We start from the raw sequence: 12188 nt of genomic DNA, 5'->3' as shown, positions 1-12188 counted from the left end.
TGATGGTTATATCAATGTAGATTGAATGTATGTAGCAGGAATATTCGTTATTACTCATCCCTGTGACAGATTATTATTTTAAGTTACATAATATGTGATCGTATTGTACAATTACTTACATGAATTTCATTCATGTATTAAATAATTATTGTCTCTTTGCAATAACTATCTGTTAAATTACAAGCATAACAACTACATTATCTAGCACAATGACCAGGGTCACTTACCCCTGAGGAAACCGCATCAACCACACATACAATCGTTTATTTTACAATAAGATCTACATATAAAGCAAATCATGTATTTCATAACACGACTTAAGATATTTCGAGTTAAACCTATTGAATATTGTCTATATTTACTTAGAATTTCTGCATACATCTTCGATTTGGTATCGACTACGCTCATGTGAAATCGATCGACTAGTGCGTGCAGTTAATCGATGTGACTACACGCACGAGGGTTTGTTAATTCATATTTACCGACCTCAGAGGCCTACGGGGCCTGAATATAAATGTTTACGTTTTAGGGTTGAGTGGAAAGCTATTTCCTAACTATGAGAGGCCTGACCGTAATTTAGGGTACCAATTTTTTGTGAACTTTTCTCTGGCGAAATTTCTAAACGTCCGGTCTATCGCTTTCATAAATTTTTAGTGTTTTAGATTATTTTTCATGTTGATCAAAGGATTCTGCAATAATTTGAAATTCCGGGGTGGAACAGATATGCTTTGTTTGGTATTCATTTAATATTTATCTTTTTAACAAGCTAAAATAAAAATAGTTCAGGTCAATCGGTAGTAAGTCTAATTGTAACATAACAAAGTACCTACTGAATACAAAACATTTAAATGTACTTATACTCAATACAAATTTATTTTATTACCTAAGTTTATTAATGCGACAATTCCTTTTTTTAACACAATATTTAGTAGATTTTTCCATTAACTGAAGAATCCTGAGTTCTATATGTTAAGAGTAATGAAAACAGTTTCGCTGTATCAACCTAATCTACCTGCCCCTTGAATATATCAATCAGTGAGACAGATGACAAATGCACCTGCTCTATGTCCAACAATTAGATATAAGATTTAATAATATTTATTGCAACCATACCAGGACATACACAATAATACACAATACAAAAAAAAGGAAACAAACATAAAATAACACAAAATACAAAGGAATTATTTACAACACTTACAAATTAGAACAACAGGAATGTATTATATTATGTGATGCGCGCTGGCTGAAATTAGGCCCTTTAATTAATAAAATATAATTAATATTAATATTCGATATTTCTTAATTTCATATTCCTGTACTTTGTTTATTATACAATATTGAAAATATCATCGCAGTGCTCTTGGAAACTCCACATGACGTTATGCCAAGCCATTTCAGAAAGCCTGTATTTCTTCGTTTTTTTTTTGTAATCATTTTGTAGTTAATTATTATGTACCCACTACTAAATGTTATAATTTTGTATTTAAATAAGACATATTGTAAACATTTGCACTCTAATCGATCAAATAAAAAAAGTATTCCCACCTAAATGTAAATATATCTAAAACGGTATAAACCGCAAACAGCAATATCAATTTAGAACTACAAAATAAACATCACGTATTATTTATTTTCCATCATCTCTAATATTCAACGTCCAATGCGTTTTATAAGCCTCTCACGTAACCCATTACATGTGTAGCAGTCGATGTAAGCGTAACTGTTAAAAATGTACGACTCCAAAGTGAAGAAATTGGCTTAAATTATGTACATACACACTATAAATTTATTAGAGGCACCCATCTAGTACTGAGAATGTGTTGTTTATTTTTTATTTACGTAAACTTTAGCTAGGTGTTTTCTATGCATTGAGAATTTTAAAGGAATGAATATCTATAGAGGCGCGTTTGATACATAAATGTATAAGACAACGAACGACTTGCCCGCTCTGTTACCCGAGACAGATTTATTTAATACGTCCTTAAATACGTATAAATCGAATGTTTTTAAATTCTTAAGTCGATAATTAATGACAATTGTAAACTTATTCTATTTCAATATTTTATTTTAAACTAAACATGTAATGCTTTGGGTTTTACACCTGTTAATTACTTGTTATTATGAAATTAATAAATAAATAAGAAATAAATAAATAACAGAATATTTTCTACATAACATTTTCACTCGTTACACGTATTAGAAACGTTCAATCAATATTTCATTTTCAGAAGAAATGAAATATTTTTAAAATGAAAAGTATTGCGTGCGTACTCTGACTTGGATAGATAAATATAAATACCAAAATCAGATTATAATCAGTAGCATCATTGAGAATCAAACCCGTATACTATAATCGGCTAACATCGACGCAGGTTACCTTAAAAATAAGCCGATGTAATACGCTGTAAGTTTTCCTCTATTAAATAAGCTGTCTGTCAGAATCTTATCAATATCGATTTCACAGTTCAGTGGTTGACATCTCCTACACACACAAAAAAACCATCATAAATGGTTTACTTATGTGTGTATGGTTGAAAAGAATATCACGAAGGAATGTAAAAATAATGGGAATGTAAGTGTGCTTTACGAATTTTCGTAGACGGCTACGCGACGTAGATCATGTCTACGTTTCGTAGCAATACGTTATTTTTATTAACATAAAATATACAATTTTTAAATAGTTATTTTACTGTGAATCAAGTAGTTTTTATCCATAAGGATGATTTATATCCATAATTATTAATATTAAGTTTGTAAAACTAATCACATTGAATGTGAATAAAAAAAATGATTTTTAATATGTACACAATCAATAATTAATAAATTAATTAATTAATATTAATATTAAAGTAATGTCTACAGTTAAAATAAACCAACTTCCTAAAAAAATACTTTCACAAATCATATTTTACTTAGTGTAAAATTGTAGAGCCAGATTCATATTTTCGTCATCATAAAATTATATATTTTAATGCATACATTTTACAATATAATAATTCAATTTTAATATTTATCACGATACATTTAACAGTAAAAGCTTTCAAGGAAAAATATTTTTCCATCGAGTCATCAAAATATTTCCAATAAAAAAAACTTCATAAACTCATACTTACCAAAAGTCTATAAATACAAGTCCGAGCACTTCACAAAATCACAAATTACACACAAATTTCAACTGTTCACTATTCACCAACTTATGTGCGTACTTGCCCAATCCAACAAAAGACGCAATGCAAGCAATTCAGCGAACTTCGAAACTTATACATGTATGCATTTACGCGTAAATAGAGCGGAGCAGCACGACCTCCCCGCACGAGATCACGACGTACACTGAGTCCAACGGAAGCAACCCTTAGAATTTTCCGCGTCAGACAGAGACGGGCGAAATGGGTGATAGGGAAAATCTACGCGTGTGAGAGGGAGGCACATAGGAAGTTACGTCTAGCACGTGGCTCTATGCGGTTGCAATGCCGTCTACGGTCATTGCCGTATTTTTATTTTGTATGAAGAGAAATTAATCAACTTTTCAAGTTTATTTTTCTTGTGTTTAAGCTGTCAAATTGAATCCGAAATAACGGGTATGATGACTTTCACAAAAATAAGTGAATTTAAAGCTAGTTTCAAAAGGTAGAGTGGAATGTAGAGTTCGGCTAAAATTAATATTCACATTTAAAGTATGCAAAATTAAACAATAAAATTCAGGTGTTAACTCTATGGAGACACTTAAATGTTGCTTCATATTTTACTATATACTAAAGAAATGTGTACCGATATAGAGACAAAAAAATATCTAATAATTCTAAACCTAAATACCGCGATTGAAATTCTTACAACCATTTACACTAAAACTATCAATCTATAATTTTACATACTTCAAACCAACTACCTACCAGATCCATCAAAAAAGTCGGTCAAAAAAGGGTGCTTATGAAAGTCTTACCTATCCTTTTAAGGATGTTAAGGATGTCTAAAAATTCCATCCTCAGCTATGTCTAATAGGGTCAGTGGGCAGCGAGCGATCAAAGAGTTTTGGTCATATTATATCGGTTGATTGGTCTCACGTAGTCACTTGTATTTGTTCACGATTTCTTTCATCGCGATCATTAGTGATAGAATTAGCCCGTCTCGATGGTTTTTATGGGCGTATCGTTTTTATTTTATATTTGTGTTTAATATAATAGAGCTGCTTTGGAAATACAATGAGCCTTAAGCTATCAAAAAAAAATTAAAACAATTAAAGTTTAACGAGTCGCAAATAAACTAACTGATAGCACTTTCTATACTTTTTTATATAATTAGTATATAATTATAACAACATTTTAAATTAAGCTAAAAACAATGCACTAAAAAAAACACATAGGAAAAAATCTTAATAAAGTTCCTGAACCTGGATAAAGAATTTTTTTAATAAATATAAACAGAAAGCCTGAAACTTTCCTGTATTGGAACGTCTTCAACGCATTAACTTAATTCCAGGCGCAGGAACGCATTAGCTTTATGCCTTAGAATAAGATGGTAATGTCTATGATTTAAAAAACTTTCATATAATAAGAATATAAAATTAATCTACCTGCTGATAAATACAATATGTGAACCATGTAAACATATATTATTTATTACCAAGTTACACCCGCAGGTTTTACCCGCAGACAAAACCACGACTATAAATTTTCATCCCCTATTTCAACGCTTTAGGGGTAGATCGGAAAAAACACATTTAATCCTGAGTTCTATTGCAAGTCAAAGTTCATCCAAATTCAACATATAGACAGACTTTCGCATTAATCTTTCTCGTGTTTATATTCCTCCGAAATGGCTCAACCAATTTCCATGAAGCGGCTCGACGGAACCTAGTGGGGTTGTAGTCGGTAACAATCCGACATAACCCACGGCTCCTTCCCCGGGGGCCGTGAGTATCATTGGAATTTCCCCACTTAAAAAAAGGCCTACGAATCGATCAAAATCTTTTTTTCATACACCTAAATGATAAGGCGGAACAACGTTTGCCGGGTTAACTAGTATTAGTATGAAATTATTGCTCTATTCTCGTATATTTAAAAAATAATCGCTTGACCAACACAGCAGTTACCATTATTGACTTCTAACAAGCTTGAAGTTTGCAAAGAAAAAAGAAAAAGCTATTATTCCTCACCGCGGTTTGACAGCGCCTGTCGAAAGTTTACCTGCGCCTGGAATCGAACCCGTTGCCAACTTCAATAATCAATATGCTTTAATAATTTTTACAAAGAACGTGAAAGAAATCTGAAACTTTGTTAAAATATTTGCAAAGAAAATGTTCTACTTTGTACGTATCCAAATTGTAACTCTACATTTTAAATATTACTCTACATGATGTGTAATGTAGAGTTCAATATTAAGACTACAAATTTTACTAAATATACTAATATTGTAAAGCCGAAGAGTTTGTTTGTTTGTTTGATAGAATGCACTAATCTCAGTAACCACATGTCCTATTTGAAAAATTATTTCACTGTTAGATAGTCCATTTATAGAGAGGCCCTATCGCTGTAATCTATCATCATGCTCGTACCTAAAAAACTGAAGCAATGCGGGTAAAACCGCGGGGCAGAGCTTGTAAATATTATAAATGCCACGTATTAATTTTAGTATGTGCATCGAATTGAGCAAAGTAAGCCCTAGCGTAATGCACACTACGCAAACTTTCTCACAACATTTAATTTCTTAAGTACTTGATAAAATGTATTGAACGCATCTGATATTATATTAATACCAAAACCAGAACAAACACGGTGCGTGTTCGACAAAGTTGTCGGTTTTTGATTACATTAATTCGCTTGAACTTTTCAAATTTAAACGTTCATATTTAACTTTGTAACGGTTAATATAATTCTAACATATTGGAAATTAAAAGAAACTTTAGTTGTGCGAATATTGTAAAATAATTAATGTTGGTGTTGATGTGTTTACTTTTTATTTACGCACTTAAGCTTATATTTTTAACTATTACGTAATTTTCCGGTAATTACAAACATTATGTTTAATGTTGTTGCAATTTAAGTACCCATTAATTCTAAAACTATCATAAACATATTCTAATATTTTAGATATTTTGATTCTTTCTCATTTTCAAAAAGCAACACAAGTTACACCCGCAGTTATTGTTAAATTTGTACATACTAACCAAAATTGTATTTAATATAATAGATTCTTTATAACATCCTTGTCTTGTTTATTCCTAATGTTTATGCACATAAAAATTTATAATTTTAAATATTTAAAAACCCCCATTTTAAATCTTAAAACACAATATCACCGAAAGGCGTAATTATCTAAAAATATCAGCACAAAGCATTGGCTACAAAGCGACTCGGCCATTCACGTCACGGACAAGGGTCGGGGGTTCGATGCTTAGCTGAAGTTTAACTTTGAACTCTTTAGAACCTCTTTCCGCAACCATTATGACGCCTCTTAAACATTTTTTGCACTATTTTCCGTATTTAAAGTTTTAGCGTGAAAAGTTGTTGGTTAAAAAATTAAGTTTGAAAAGGGTATTTTTCTGAAAGGAATTTTTATATTGACGTATTTTTACAATAATTTGTCACGTAAAGCGAATTAGAAATTAGGAAAAAACATTATATCTATTTTTTATTTTGGAAAATCTCTTAAAAAATTACGTGTACCGAACTCCTTGAATTTTTTTTATATTAAACGTACTTAACAGAGTATATTCAATATTTGTTACCTATGTGTTTTCATAATTAACAAAAAAATCTACTCAATGCTCCATAATTATTAGTTAAAATATCACTGCAAACGAAATCAAATACCGAACACTACTTGAGTACATATTTCCTTACATTTTCACGGGCACGGAAACAGCTGCGCACATTTTGATGGGAAATGAATATTGCTGTACTTACAGAGTTTGGGAAGCGCAACGACCTATTTGGTTAAAATTCAGAAATTATGGAAATGACGAAGGGGTTGTTATAGTTACATAAAGTTGGGCTTTCACGGTCAAACGGCTGGCTTATTGCCTTGAAATTTAATATGAAGATGGTTTATATTCTACGTATAGTTAAATACCTTTTTATAACTATCTCAGGAAATACTGATCCGATTTAAAAAAATATTTCGGTGTTAGATAGCCCATTTATCGAGGAAGACTACAAGCTATATTATATCATCACGCTAAGAACAATTACAGGAGCGGAGCACTGCGAGTAAAACCGCGAGGCACAGCTTGTATAAAAATATATGCGTGAGATAAAGCAAGCAATGGCAAGTTTTCGTATACTTTAGTAAGAATAAGACATCTGTGAAGGTAATAATCGTGATACCAATATGCCTACTGCCTTCACTCGCAATGTAGGGTGTGACTATATAGATAGTAAAAAAGCGGAAAGTGAATAATTTAACGCAACAAAGCAGTTTTTATACATTTTTGATTTATAAGTTGAAAAAAAATACTAAATTACTGCGTATTGAAAATTCTTCGAGTAAGCCATTAATATATATATTTTATGTAATCTAAAAATGAAGCCAAATAAACTCAAGATACATACAATTCGATACGAAGCTTATAGTGAAGTCATAGTGTTTTGTTTATGCCTCCTTACTCTACAGTTCTAGTCTGTACATTTAAATAACTCCTCACCAAAAAGTGTGCAAAACATTTCTATTAAAATTCAAATTCTGTCTATCTTAACAAGTAAAAAAAAAACAGAAATAAAACTCATTTCATAGGAAATTCCGCTATCGCTCCCGCTCCGCTTATCACCATAACCCTACCCTTGTGGTCAGTAACGACGGTATCGCGTGTCAGCGAGCCATTCCTCAGTACCAAAATGAACTTGCCCTATAATATACATGCTCGTACTACCATAAGGGAATTTCTTTAATAATAAAGACAATCATAAAGGGTGCTATTGTTTTATACCTCGACGATTATTATTATTTATTATAAATTGTTACAGCTTTAAGATAATTCAGAATTGGCTTGATAAAAATACGTCTTAATTATTCTAAGACGATTGTAGAATCTGATAACTATGCTGATAAAAGATTACTCTAACTTCTTCCCTTCATGTATCATATCAGTTGTTTTTGTAATACACTGCAAACATAGGATTTATTGCGATAAATTCATTGAAAAGATGCAAAAAAACGCTAGGATTCGACCACCTACTTTTAGAAGGATTTTGGTCCAGTTTCACAACTTTGTGCTAAAATCACTGATACTATGTGACTGATAGATCACTGATATATGTAGTAGCGACACATATAACAACATGAAACTGATTAATATTTATTATAATATAGGTATAGAAAATACATATACTACACAGTTTACATGAGAAATCCTATGATTTGTCACATATACGTTTCTAATTATTATAACACACCGAATATGTGGTATCCATAATATTAATTATCATTCAGGCCGTATATTGATTATTGAGAGGCAGTAGCATGAAGATATTAATGCTAGAATTACTATATAATATGTGAAAGTTTTTCCATCTGTCTGTTGTCTTGTTTGCTTTATCTCGATACCTTCCTATAAATTGACCGACGACCCGTCTAAAATTTTTAATCCCTTTTTTTAAATCATGTTATTGAAATTCCCTAGAAATATATTTTATTTAATACAATTCCATTTTTATATAATTTTCTCTCACAATTTAAAAGTGAAACATAAAAAAACAAATACCTATAAAAATGGAATTGTAATAAATATAATGTATTTCTAGGGAATTTCAATTTTTACTTCCGATAGTAATAGAAATCAGGTAACATAAAATTGCGTTCAGCGAGCAAAGCCACAGATGGAATACTAGTATCGTCTATAAAAGATTGATATTACAAACGACATGAACAGCCTGTAACATAATTCATCATACACCCGAGTAATGTCCCAACGCCTATGTATAGACCAGGAGACTACATATAATTATGACACTGTTTCATATTTCAGTAGTTGCAAACAAGATAAACATAAAATGGATCAGTCTGGAATTTTTTACAAAAAATGTCCTGGAAATAAACAAACAATTATAAACAATTCTATCAAAACGTGTTATCTATCTATCAATAAAAAGGGTAAGGCAATATTTAACTTTTAAATCTGAATTCATATTAAATTAAAAAAAAAATCTTTAATATCTTCAATTTCTATGTGATAGATCAAACTTACAAATATTTGAAAATCTTTTATAGCATCTTGAATCATTCACAATAGTAACAAACGGACAAATTAATAAAATTGTTAACCATCTCTCAGTCTACATTACGTGTGACAAAGAACGAATAACGAAATCTCATATTTTCGTTGTTACAAATTACTAAACCAAATGAAAACTTTTTGTTAATTCATATTTAATTACCATTTTGTATAAGAGCTCTTCGAACGAGCTAAAAAGAGGTTATTGTTTTTAAACTACGCAAACAAATTGTGTTTTAAATTTTGCTTCGTGGGAATGAACTGTTAGAGAGGTTTGGAATACGGTGTTTGTGTTTGAGAGATGAATTAATTATGTTAATTATTATTTTTTTGTATTTAAAAACAATTATTATAAAAACAATTTATAATTCATAGAATAATGGTAGTTATAACAAAAAGAGATGATTAAAGGTTGCGAGTGAAACTTTTATTAGCTTTTATTATGCGCTTTTATTACCTTCACCTGTTTGCTTGTATGTTTGTATGTAACCGACTCCGTTATACTCGATATTGACCCGCTTTCAGCGGAACGATTAAATTCAAACTTATTACACTTATCAAGCATCAATCATAATAAAATAATTTCAATAGTTTGTACTTACTTTATATCGTACAAATTTTAAGATGTTGTTTCCATAAGTTTTTACATAGATTTTAAGTAATCTACTGTTTGTTCAAGTGGACACCAATTAAAGAGTGTTGTCATTGAGTTGGAACCCTCCAGACACAGGATAGTGAATTTCAATGCATACGAGATTCAGTCGGAAATAGAGCAGGTTAATTTAACATCTATTCCACAGTTAGATTTTGTATTTTTTTCTTTTTCTTATTCTACATTATCTATGGCCTTAATTATAATAGACACCGTCGATAATTTCGTGTTACTATTTTGATTATCTTTATGTATTAATAGTATTCGAAAACTTTATCTATTTTGAACATTTATGAAATTAATTTTATTTTTATCATTTTCTGAAACATTTCTCACAGCAAACACAATTCCTATAGTGTTATAAAGAGAAGCAATCCGGTCAATTGTTAAATTCCCGTACCGATTGTAAATCTCAACTCAGCCGAAGGTTGGCGCGACTCCAGACGGGCTGGCTGTCCACTCCTTGAGATATATCTGTTAACACTTATTCATAACTCGCTGACACTTCTGTGTTAATTAAGTGATTCGGGATTAATTGTTTTAAAAGTATATTTTTTTCTATATAATAGTAGTGAAAAGTGCGGCAAAATCGGGTCAGAGACAGCTGAAAAATGTTTTTTTTTTATTATTGGTTATTTACGAATATGCATAATATTTACAAATATATTTCACGAAGAATCATATCATCATATTTTTAATTTAATGTCTAATCTTCAATGTTACAGCTGCGTTTTATTATATGAAAGAAAATTAAACATAATAATTTTATAACAGCAAAAAAAGATATTTCCACAGTTTTCCGCTTATTATAATATAGGCAAATCAACGTGAATGAATAGAAATTGTTAAAATTTAAGTATAATAGTTGTTCAAAATTGCGTCGGATATAGTATTATAATATGTATAGTATTAGTATGTATATTATAAGCAATTCTAAAAAAAGTATATCTTTCAATGAATAACAGCCTTATAAAACTCGATGAACATCTTACAAAAAGTAACACAATTTCTTTGGTCCAATCCAGATCAAAAGTTGTTTCAAAATTCAATTCAGTTTCATCACAACTGTATAAGAACAAATCATTGTACGAAATACCCTCAGAATTCTAAATTTACACGTGCAATTAAATTACTAAACTTTAAATGTCGAACGTCATGTGTCAGTCTTCATTCGTCACGCGTAGAGAACGGACGCGTCATATTAAAATAGGGAGCTTATTAAATCGGAACCGGTGCAGTATTGAAACGACATGGGACGACACGTGCTCGTATATTGAAATGTGATACATGAATGGAAACAGATGATTGCGTCTTTAAGATAAAACTTGTTTGTATTTTATTTGATCTTTAGAAACTTGGTAAATGTTTATGGTTTGAATTATGTATGTTATAACTTGTAATATGGACTTTTAATAATATACCTTTGGTTAAAATAAACTACTTACCTACTACCTATCTTAAAAACGTACGAGAGTTTTACCGCCTCGAAATCAAATTTTATATCAACCTAACACAGTTTTATTCATTATTCAATAGAAGTATATGCATCATATAATTCCACATACATTGAAACTACTACCCTACTTTAAGTAACGCGACTCTATTTTTACCTCAATGCATTTTAGATTACATTGCGATCGCCCTGTTATTGAAATATATGACGTTCCCATTTTGCTGACCACAAAAGCTGTTTTTCGACGCAAGATATATTACTGTCATCTATCAAATAGCAGTGTTTTGAATTCAGGTCAAATGTAACTGAGATTGATCATTTCTTTTGATTGATTATTAATTACTTTTTTTTTTTTTTTTAATATTTAATGGCCTGGTTACGAGACCTTTAAGCCAATTCTTATTTTTAATCACAAATGTTCAAGATATTTTTCCTTCATTTGTCCGTAATTAGATCGTTCCCACAGTATTTTTTATTTGTATACCGCACTATAACACTTTTTGTTTTTTAACAAATCACACAACTGGCGGCGGGAGGAATCACTTACGTACTCTACTATTTCACTTGCCAATACTAGTCTATGAAATATGAACATATGGTTTTGACAGTTGAAGAAAATATGGTTCATATCGGCGATCTTCTCATTACAGAAAGTGCATATATTGCTGTTAATTATGTTCAGTCTTGCAAGGTGTGCGGGTGCTTTATTGTGGCCAAATCTTAATCTATTGATTGTGGTGATAAACTCACGACTAGCTATATCCAGCTCATCATACCAAGGTCTTCTCTGTAAATCCTCTTGAATATTTCCATACCATTTTCCTTTAAATTTCTGATCCTCCTTCCAGAATTGTAACCACATACTATTTAACGAA

General features: G+C 30.7%; 1 protein-coding gene across 1 annotated transcript in view; it reads right to left on the bottom strand.

The window, feature by feature from the left end:
• Positions 1-3150, bottom strand: part of LOC123698175 — a 281837-nt gene extending 278687 nt beyond the window's left edge. The window contains exon 1 of the mRNA XM_045644770.1: positions 3117-3150. The gene's annotated coding sequence lies outside the window, so the exon portion shown is untranslated. The remainder of the gene's footprint in view (positions 1-3116) is intronic.
• Between the last annotated feature and the right edge of the window lie 9038 nt (positions 3151-12188).

This window comes from Colias croceus, chromosome 15 (assembly GCF_905220415.1).
Source record: "Colias croceus chromosome 15, ilColCroc2.1".
NCBI classification, from domain to species: domain Eukaryota; kingdom Metazoa; phylum Arthropoda; class Insecta; order Lepidoptera; family Pieridae; genus Colias; species Colias croceus.
Note: the sequence above shows the minus strand (reverse complement) of the source record. Positions and strands in the feature narration are given on the sequence as shown.